This window comes from Sander lucioperca, chromosome 7 (assembly GCF_008315115.2).
Source record: "Sander lucioperca isolate FBNREF2018 chromosome 7, SLUC_FBN_1.2, whole genome shotgun sequence".
Lineage (NCBI taxonomy): Eukaryota > Metazoa > Chordata > Actinopteri > Perciformes > Percidae > Sander > Sander lucioperca.
Window position 1 is genome coordinate 30,966,232 of NC_050179.1, and position 10,068 is coordinate 30,976,299.

Consider the following 10,068-nt stretch of genomic DNA (forward strand, 5'->3'; position numbering starts at 1 on the left):
AGAAGGGGCAGATATTAGAGCAGCCTTAATAAACTATTTCAGTAGAGAGGAGTGATTGTTTTTACAGTGATTGTTGTACATCATTACTGCCAGTTTCTACCTACCTGTTTCTACCTGTTTCCTTCAACATTATCTCTAAAATGCATCTGACAGAAAAAAGGCATTCAAAATACATATTTCATGGTGTTAATTTGATTACACTTTGTCTATTTGCGCCTGTATATTTCTTCTAAATGCACCAAAAGTTGGCAGTAGTAAATGCCTTATTTGCATATTTAGACATGAGAAATTTCAGAAAACTTGTAATACAAAAAAAGAATTGTCTTAATGTCATTAATCAACTGGGGAGGTTTCATGTGTTCAATGTTTTTACCTGTTTTGTGTAACATGTATCTGTTGATTATCCCTGTCATTTTGGATAGGTAGTTAATGTGGAATACATTCATCAAATTGTATCTTTTAACTGGTTGTGCCTGTGTGTGTTGTGCCAAATGAGGTGTGTTTACACGGCACGTTAACATATTTAAAACTGTTGTTTTTCTACATATTTTCTATTAATATCCAGTCTGGTATAGTATTATCCGACTTGTTGGAATAGAGAAGGTTGAGAATGTTGTTAAATATAAAAACATTTGTTTATTGGCATAAACAATCAAATAATAAATAAATAACATGTTAATTAAATTGAAACATAGTCTATATTTTTGCTTGCGCCTCCATCACTGCCACCATGCGCCTCCATCACTGCCACCATGCGCCCCATGAGCCCAAGCAGAGCACTTGTGTCTGCCTCCATCTTTGCTGTCATGTCCTTGTTGAGCTGCAAGAACTTATCGTCAGCCTTCTCCATGTACTCCAACAGCTCCTCATTTTCACGCTGTCTTTTTCCTGTGCAGAAAACAAACAAAACCGAAATGTGTGATTAGATGACAATGTAAAACTATCTATATACCTGTGTACTACTAGTTCAAGTCCACACATTACTGCAGATAAGCTTCAGTTTGTTTTATACTGGCTGCCATCATTTAATCTAACAATTTATCTGCTAACAAAGCGCCTGCATGTTGACCTTAGTTGACTTACCTATGGTTTCAATAGGACATACTAACCCTTCATTTTGGGACTAAGTTAAATTCTTGTTGGACAAAATGTAAGCTATGAGGCTATGTAGAACATGTAAACATTAAGGAAACGCTTAATACATAGCACAAAATAGCTTACCTCGTCTGGCTTGCCGTGATGACACGGAGGCAGATGGTACCGGCGAGCTGCAGGCCTGTGGTGATGGTGGTGGTGGTAGCTCTGTGTCATCGTCAACATCCCCTTCCTCACCAGTGACTGACAACTCTATAAATAACCAAAACAGGGAGGAGGTTTAGTTTATAAAGCTCATTCATGACATACTTTTCACAATAAGACCTGAGTCACCGTTATGAAACATCCCTCTTTTTCTTTTGCCTAAAAAAATATTAGGTGATTTAGCTGTTAAGTGTCATAAATAAAAAATCTTCAAATTCAATTCTCATAACAGTAAATAAAAGCGGTTGTGTGGGTCCTAATCATCCCCTGATGTAAGCTGCAGACTGCATACAATGCATTTATTATTTTATCAGTGAGCAAACCTCCCTGCTGAATGTTGGTTTGGCTTTTAAAAGTGTTGCACAAACGGGACATTTTGTTGGCGAATAACCGTCAAATCAAAATCTGATGCATGGACTAAATAGTTGAGGAGTACAAAAGTCAAAAAGTAACGTTACCTGAAAACAGCGTGTAGTTTGTTTTTAGCATCGCACATCACACTTCCAGTCACTATATCAGACCACTACTACGGTCACAAACATTGTGCCAAAACATGAACAATAACGTCGCTGTCAATGGGCTTATGTTAGCTAGCTAGCTACCGACCGTTAAACGGTTTTAAAATAGTAACGTTAGTACAGCGTAAACGTTTAGCTACTGTAACCAGCTAGCTACGTTTGCTAGCGGTAGCTTGCTACACTTTGCTTGTCGTCACCTAACTAATGTTAACAATGCGAATATAACATTGAAACAAGACATAGCTGGCAACACAGTTAAAAAAAATACATGATTGCCATTGACACATATGAAATATAAGACCCACCTGAAGCATTGTAATTTTCGGCTTCTCCTCCGTTCACCATAGCCTCTAACAAGGCTGTAGCGGAGTTAAGTGCCCCGGTGGTTTGGCATGCCGGTCGGTCACCAAGTATGGAGTCCAGGACGTCGAAGTATGGGGATCTTCTTTGCCGACCTCCGCTACCACTTCGCCCAAGCTCCTTTTTTTGGTCCCGATAATCTTTTTTTAATTTTTTAATTTTGTTTATCAGTTGTTCTACACTCCTCTGGTAACCCGCTATAAACATCTCATTCTGTAGCCTTTCAAATATGGGCACAGCTCCATCCAATTTATCTTGAATTTCTGTGGAGGTCCACAAAGCCAGCCTTTCCTCCACAGACCACGGTTGTTTGGGTTTTCCGTCCATGTCCGAAGTTAACGTCAACAGCTGTCTATGGTTAACAGCTGACCGGTGTTTTAAAAATGGCGTCCCGAAGTTTTTGTTTTCGAATGTCATGGCACCTGACGTAACCGGTTCTTATCTCTAGACCAGCGCAAAGTTGGTGCTGAGTTGGAACCTGTTTTCTTGGCCCAGAGCCAGATTTGTTTGTGTGGAAAAGCAAAGAACCGGTTCGATTTTGGCACTGACTCCGAACCAGCACCAGAACTGCCTTGGTGGAAAAGACATATAGGAGGCGTTCGTTAAAGTATAGCACCTTGACTTTTAGGCCTACTTCCTGTTGCCACTAGGGGGCGCTATGACTTTAAGTAAAAATCTGCATTTATTTGTAGTCAGGGTTGGACTCTTATGAATCCTGAAAAGTTTCGAGCCAATCGGACAATGTGCACTCGAGTTACACCCACTTCCTTTATCGGTGGCGAAACACACAAAATGGCCGCACCGCCACGGCCACGCCCTATGACGAAATTTTTTTCTTTTAACAACTTTTCATCTTTAACTTCTTAAGATGGTACAGACCAAATTTGAAGTTGATCGGATGAAATCTCTAGGAGGAGTTCGTTAAAGTACGAAGTGTGGAAATGGCCAAAATCGCACTAATTTTGAACTTTCAATTAAAAATGGCGGACTTCCTGTTGGGTTTAGGATATGGCTCCGATGACGTTTTGTGTGCGTCTTGACATGATACATATGTGTACCAAGTTTCGTGAGTCTACGTTAAACGCACTGCAGGGGCTCAATTTTTTTAACATTGTAGGGGGCGCTAGCGAGCCATTTTTGCGCGCCTATTCCCGAAACACTGAAAAATACGTAAATTTTCACCAGAGTTGATGCGACCGCCAAATTTGGTGAGTTTTTGAATATGTTAAGCCCCTCAAAAAGCCAATTCATTTGCCGGGAAAATAATAATTAAAGCTGCAAGCAGCGATGGACGGGCCCTCGCTCCTCTGCGCGGGTTGGGGTCAGCGGCGGTCGCCGCTCCTTGCGACCGTGCATTTGCGCGGCACTCAGACACCGCAAATCGTCACAAATGAAAAGGGAACTCCCTGCTGCGTTCAATGATACCTCACACAAGACTCTACCTTAGATGGTTCAAATGTTATGAAAGGGGGCGTGGCTTAAGCATAGGGGGCGGGCCAAACCATCACCAATGAAGAAGCAACTCTCTGCTGAGTTCAATGATACCTCACACAAGACTCTTCCTTAAATGGGTCACCAGTTATATAAAGGGGCGTGGCTAAATTTTAGGGGCCGGGTCAACCCATCACCAATTAAAAAGGATGTCTCTGCTGAGTTCAATGATACCTCACACAAGGGTCTACCTTAATCGGTTCAAATGTTATGAAAGGGGGCGTGGCTTAAGCATAGGGGGCGGGCCTAACCATCACCAATGAAGAAGCAACTCTCTGCTGAGTTCACTGATACCTCACACAATGATCAACCTTAAATTGTTCAAATGTTATGAAAGGGGGCGTGGCTTAAGCATTGGGGGCGGGCCAAACCATCACCAATGAAGAAGGAACTCTCTGCTGATTTCATTGATACCTCACACAATGGTCAACCTTAAATCGTTCAAATGTTATGAAAGGGGGTGTGGCTTAAGCATAGGGGGCGGGCCAAACATCACCAATGAAGAAGCAACTCTCTGCTGATTTCAATGACACCTCACACAAGACTCTACCTTAAACGGTACAAATGTTATGGAAGTGGGCGTGGCCTGATTACGTGGGCGTGGTTATATTATAGGGGCCGGCTCATTATCACATGTAGACCACACATTCTAAGTTTCATGTAAATCGGATGATGTTTGTCATATAAGGCGCATTTCCTGTTGCCAGTGTTATCGGGGAGATACGACAACGTCCACTCAAGTTACAACAATTTATTTGTTCATCGCTCAACACTCAAAATGGCCACCACGCCACGCCCACACCGTCAGACGAAAAGTTTTTCTTCTAATAACTTTTCATCTTTAAGGTGTTGGGATGATAGAGACCAAGTTTGAAGTACTTCGGATGAAATCTCTAGGAGGAGTTCGTTAAAGTATAGCACCTTGACTTTTAGGCCTACTTCCTGTTGCCACTAGGGGGGCTATGACTTTAAGTAAATATCAGCCTTTATTTGTCCTCAGGGTTGGACTCTTATGAATCCTGAAAAGTTTCGAGCCAATTGGACAATGTACACTCGAGTTACACCCACTTCCTGTTTCGGCGGCGAAACGCACAAAATGGCCGCCCCGCCACGGCCATGCCCTATGACGAAAAGTTTTTCTTTTAACAACTTTTCATCTTTAATGTCTTAAGATGGCACAGACCGAATTTGAAGTTGATCGGATGAAATCTCTAGGACGAGTTCGTTAAAGTATGACATGTGGAAATGGCCAAAATCGCACTAATTTCGACCTTTGAAATCAAAATGGCGGACTTCCTGTTGGGCTTAGGGTATGGCTTCAATGACGTTTTGTGTGCGACCTGACTTGATACATATGTGTACCAAATTTTGTGAGTCTACGTTAAACGCACTGCAGGGGCTCAATTTTTTTAACTTTGTAGGGGGCGCTAGCGAGCCATTTTTGGGCGCCTATTCCCGAAACCCTTAAAATACGTAAAGTTTCACCAGACTTGATGCGACCGCCAAATTTGGTGAGTTTTTGAATATGTTAAGCCCCTCAAGAAGCCAATTCATTTGCCGGGAAAAAGAATAATAATTCCTTCAGTTTCAATAGGGCCTTCGCCGCTGTCGGCGCTCGGGCCCTAATAATAATTCCTTCAGTTTCAATAGGGCCTTTGCCGCTGTCGGCGCTCGGGCCCTAATTAAAGCTGCAAGCAGCGATGGACGGGCCCTCGCGCCTCTGCGCACGTCGGGGTTACCGGCGGACACCGCTCCTTGCGACCGTACATTTGGGGCGGGCAAAACCATCACCAATGAAGAAGGAACTCTCTGCTGAGTTCATTGATACCTCACACAATGGTCAACCTTAAATCGTTCAAATGTTATGAAAGGGGGCGTGGCTTAAGCATAGGGGGCGGGCCAAACCATCACCAATGAAGAAGCAACTCTCTGCTGAGTTCAATGACACCTCACACAAGACTCTATCTTAAACGGTTCAAATGTTATGAAAGGGGGCGTGGCCTGAATAAGTGGGTGTGGTTATATTATAGGGGCCGGCTCATTATCACGTGTAGACCACACATTCTAAGTTTCATGTAAATCGGATGATGTTGGTCATATAAGGCGCATTTCCTGTTGCCAGCAGGGGGCGCTATGACCAAAAGTCAAATTTGGCCTGTAGGTGTCCTCAGGCCTGGACCCTTATCAATCGTGAGAAATTTCGGGCAGATACGACAACGTACACTCAAGTTACAACAACTTCTTTGTTCATCGCTAAACACTCAAAATGGCCACCACGTCAGGGTTACCGGCGGACGCCGCTCCTTGCGACCGTGCATTTGCGCGGCACTCAGACGCCGCAAATCGTCATCAATGAAAAGGGAACTCCCTGCCTAGTTCAACGATACCTCACACAAGACTCTACGTCATACAGTTCATTTGCTGTGAAAAGGGGCGTGGCTAAATTATAGGGGGCTGGTCAAACCATCACCAATTAAAAAGGAAGTCTCTGCTGAGTTCAATGATACCTCACACAAGGGTCTACCTTAACCGGTTCAAATGTTATGAAAGCGGGCATGGCTTAAGCATAGGGGGCGGGTCAAACCATCACCAATGAATAATGATTTCTATGCTGAGTTCATTGATACCTCACATAAGACACTACCTTAAACGGGTCAGCATTTATGAAAGGGGGCGTGGCTTAATCATAGGGGGCGGGCCAAACCATCACCAATGAAGAAGGAAGTCTCTGCTGAGTTCAATGATACCTCACACAATGGTCTACATCAAACGGGTCATTAGTTATAAAAGGGGGCGTGACTAAAGCATAGGGGGCGGGTCAAACCATCACCAATGAAGAAGGAACTCTCTGCTGAGTTCATTGATATCTCACACAATGGTAAGCCGTAAATGGTTCAAATGTTATGAAAGGGGGCGTGGCTTAAGCATAGGGGGCGGGTCAAACCATCACCAATTAAAAATGAACTCTGATCTGAGTTCAATGACACCTCACACAAGACTCTACCTTAGATGGGTCAGCATTCATGAAAGGGGACGTGGCTTAAGCATAGGGGGCGGGCCAAACCATCACCAATGAAGAAGGAACTCTCGGCTGAGTTCAATGACACCTCACACAAGACTCTACCTTAAACGGTTCAAATGTTATGAAAGGGGGCGTGGCCTGAGTAAGTGGGCGTGGTTATATTATAGGGGCCAGCTCATTATCACATATCACACATTCTAAGTTTCATGTAATTCCATGATGTTTGTCATATAAGGCGCATTTCCTGTTGCCAGCGGGGGGCTCTATGACCAAAAGTCAAATATGGTCTGTAGGTGTCCTCAGGCCTGGACCCTTGTCAATCGTGACAAATTTCGGACAGATACGACAATGTACACTCAAGTTACAACAACTTCTTTGTTCATCGCTAAACACTCATAATGGCCGCCACGCCACGCCCACACCATCTGACGAAAAGTTTTTCTTTTAATAACTTTTCATCTTTAAGGTGTTGAGAAGATACAGACCAAGTTTGAAGTACATCGGATGAAACCTCTAGGAAGAGTTTGTTAAAGTATAGCACCTTGACTTTTAGGCCTACTTCCTGTTGCCACTAGGGGGCGCTATGACTTTAAGTAAATATCGGCCTTTATTTGTCCTCAGGGTTGGACTCTTATGAATCCTGAAAAGTTTCGATCCAATTGGACAATGAACACTCGAGTTACACCCACTTCCTGTTTTGATGGCGAAACGCACAAAATGGCCGCACCGCCATTTTCACCAGACTTGATGCGACCGTCAAATTTGGTGAGTTTTTCAATATGTTAAGCCAAAAAGCTCAAAAAGCCAATTTACTTGCCGAAAATAATAATAATAATTCCTTCAGTTTCAATAGGGCCTTCGCCGCTGTCGGCGCTCGGGCCCTAATAATTCCCTCAGTTTCAATAGGGCCTTCGCCGCTGTCGGCGCTCGGGCCCTAATAATTCCCTCAGTTTCAATAAGGCCTTCGCCGCTGTCGGCGCTCGGGCCCTAATAATAATAATAATTCCTTCAGTTTCAATAGGGCCTTCACCGCTGTCGGCGCTCGGGCACTAATAATAATTCCTTCAGTTTCAATAGGGCCTTCGCCGCTGTCTGTGCTTGGGCCCTAATAATTCCTTCAGTTTCAAAAGGGCCTTCGTCGCTTGGGCCCTAATAACTAGAACTGCAAGCAGTTATGACGGGGCCCAAGCCACCCACGCCAGTCGCCCCCGACGCCCAGGGGAGCGCGCGAAAGCGGAACCTGAAGCCGGGCAGCGGGGAGGCAAACGTCGGTAAATATCCAGAGGCGCGAGCCGCAACGTCTGCGGTACGTCGCCGTTGCAAACGTAGCGGTCAACAGTTCACCTCCATGCATATACAGTCTCTTGTATACATAAAATATCAACAATCTCTAAGAGCTTGTCAATAACAAAACGTTGCGCTTTGTCCCCCGGCCCCCTGTCCAAGGTGTAAACCACGCGAGTTATATGACACAACTCTCATGATCATATCCAAATGATGTGTATCAATTAAAACATACAATATTAAACAACAAAATCTTGCTACTCTCAATGTAAAGTGAATCACCTTCATCCTACACAGTCTACACATAAATACAGCTGTGGCAAAATACTTCACACTGGTATTGTCTTCTAAAATAACCCATGAACTGGTCATATTACATTGAATGAAAGCTAATCAGTGTAAAGATTATGAATTATAATTCGGTTAATGATGGTGCAAAGCCTCAGTGGGATTAGTAGGCGTAGTACTTTTTTGCCCGCAGTGTTGCACCTAAATGAAATAGATTAAAGGTTCAATACCATTTCACCAGTAATATTAGGCTATACTTATGATTAAATATGATACACCATATTGGAATATTTACTCTAGCAGCAATTTTCTCCCACACAAATTCTCTCTCTTTTGCAGCAGCCACTGTGTTGTTTTTTTAACTCGCTGTATGTGCGCATGACTATTTCCGCCGACCCGTTTGTGGTTGTTACCATGGTGAATTGTAGTATCATGGCCCCATTCATGCTGCCTTTTTATTGTGTTTTGATGCACGGGCATGAACCTACTCTAAGTTGATTGAACCAACTCATATCAGCTGTTCTGAAACCAAAAACTAAGAGTTTTTCATCTCAGGGTAAATCAACTCAGACATCAGGGTTAGACTCAGAGTTTGTTAAACCTCCTTCCTGAAATGGGAGCCAGCAGGACAGTTACAGAATGGCAACAACAAATGAAAGAACTGACCAGTCTAGTGCAGTACATGAGGAGGAGATGCACTGCAGTACTCAGTGGAACTAGTGGCCACACCAGATACTGAAAACTACTTTTGATTTTGACCCACCCTTTGTTCAAGGACACATTATTCCATTACTGTTAGTCACATGTCTGTGGAAATTGTCCAGTTTATGTCTTAGTTGTTAAACCATTTAATATTCATAGAAATATATGCATATGTAATATTCATAGAAATATATGCATATGTTAAGTATGCTTAAAAAATAAAAGCAGTTGAAAGTAACAGGACATTTACTTTTTTGCTGAGTATATAAATATTGTATAGGATACAACAACACAATTACATCTGCTAAATAAAACACATTACATTCATAATTATTTCCCTTATTTTTGTTTAATCAAACTGTAGCTTATGCAATTACAATACACATTTTATATACATAGTATAACGGATGACACATACAAAAAAACCAGACTTTTGGATGGTCATCATGGAAAACAGAACCCAAAGCGTAACAGTGAGGAGGAAAATGTGAGTAAATATCGCCAGGTGTGAGCTCCAAGGTCTGAGCTACGTTACCATTGCAAATATCCCATTAAAGGTGCTCTACGCAAATTCTTGCGTTTTTTAAAAAGGATTTGGGGGTTGGGGAGTTAGTGCGTGGAAGTGAAGGGGAGGGGACAAGATGAAGAGGAGGGAGGGGCGAGCTAACTTCCATATTGTTTGACAAAACTTTGAACATCAACAAGAACTGACATCACCCAACATCGCTTAGAGCACCTTTAACATTGATTGTGTTAAAAATCCAAAACTGATCTACATCGACAAAAGCACCAATAAATGGCCAATCTTCGCCAAATTTGTTAGATAGCCTCAGAGCAGCATGCCGAACCTGCATCACAAGTTTTGTGTTGATACCAATTACTTTGGCAGAGATATTGCAAATGCAAATTTCCCATTTAAATGCATTAAGTTATTGCCCAAAACTCGTCTACGTTGATTATAGCGCCCCCTTAGGGCCGATCTTTGCCAGATTTGGTAGAGAGCCTCAGAGCAGCATGCCGAACGAGCTGCACAAGTTTCGTGTTGATTTGAGCGGAAATGGGCGTGGCCTATATCAAGTGATTCAGCTTGATTCAAGGAAGACG

General features: G+C 42.9%; 1 long non-coding RNA gene across 1 annotated transcript; it reads right to left on the reverse strand.

Moving 5' to 3' along the window:
- Positions 1–731: 731 nt before the first annotated feature.
- On the reverse strand, positions 732–1,545 carry LOC116034698. Its single transcript, XR_004101179.1, has 2 exons — positions 1,222–1,545; positions 732–888 (listed from the first exon to the last, which is right to left on the reverse strand). It is a non-coding gene; the product is annotated as an uncharacterized LOC116034698 (long non-coding RNA).
- Positions 1,546–10,068: the final 8,523 nt, after the last annotated feature.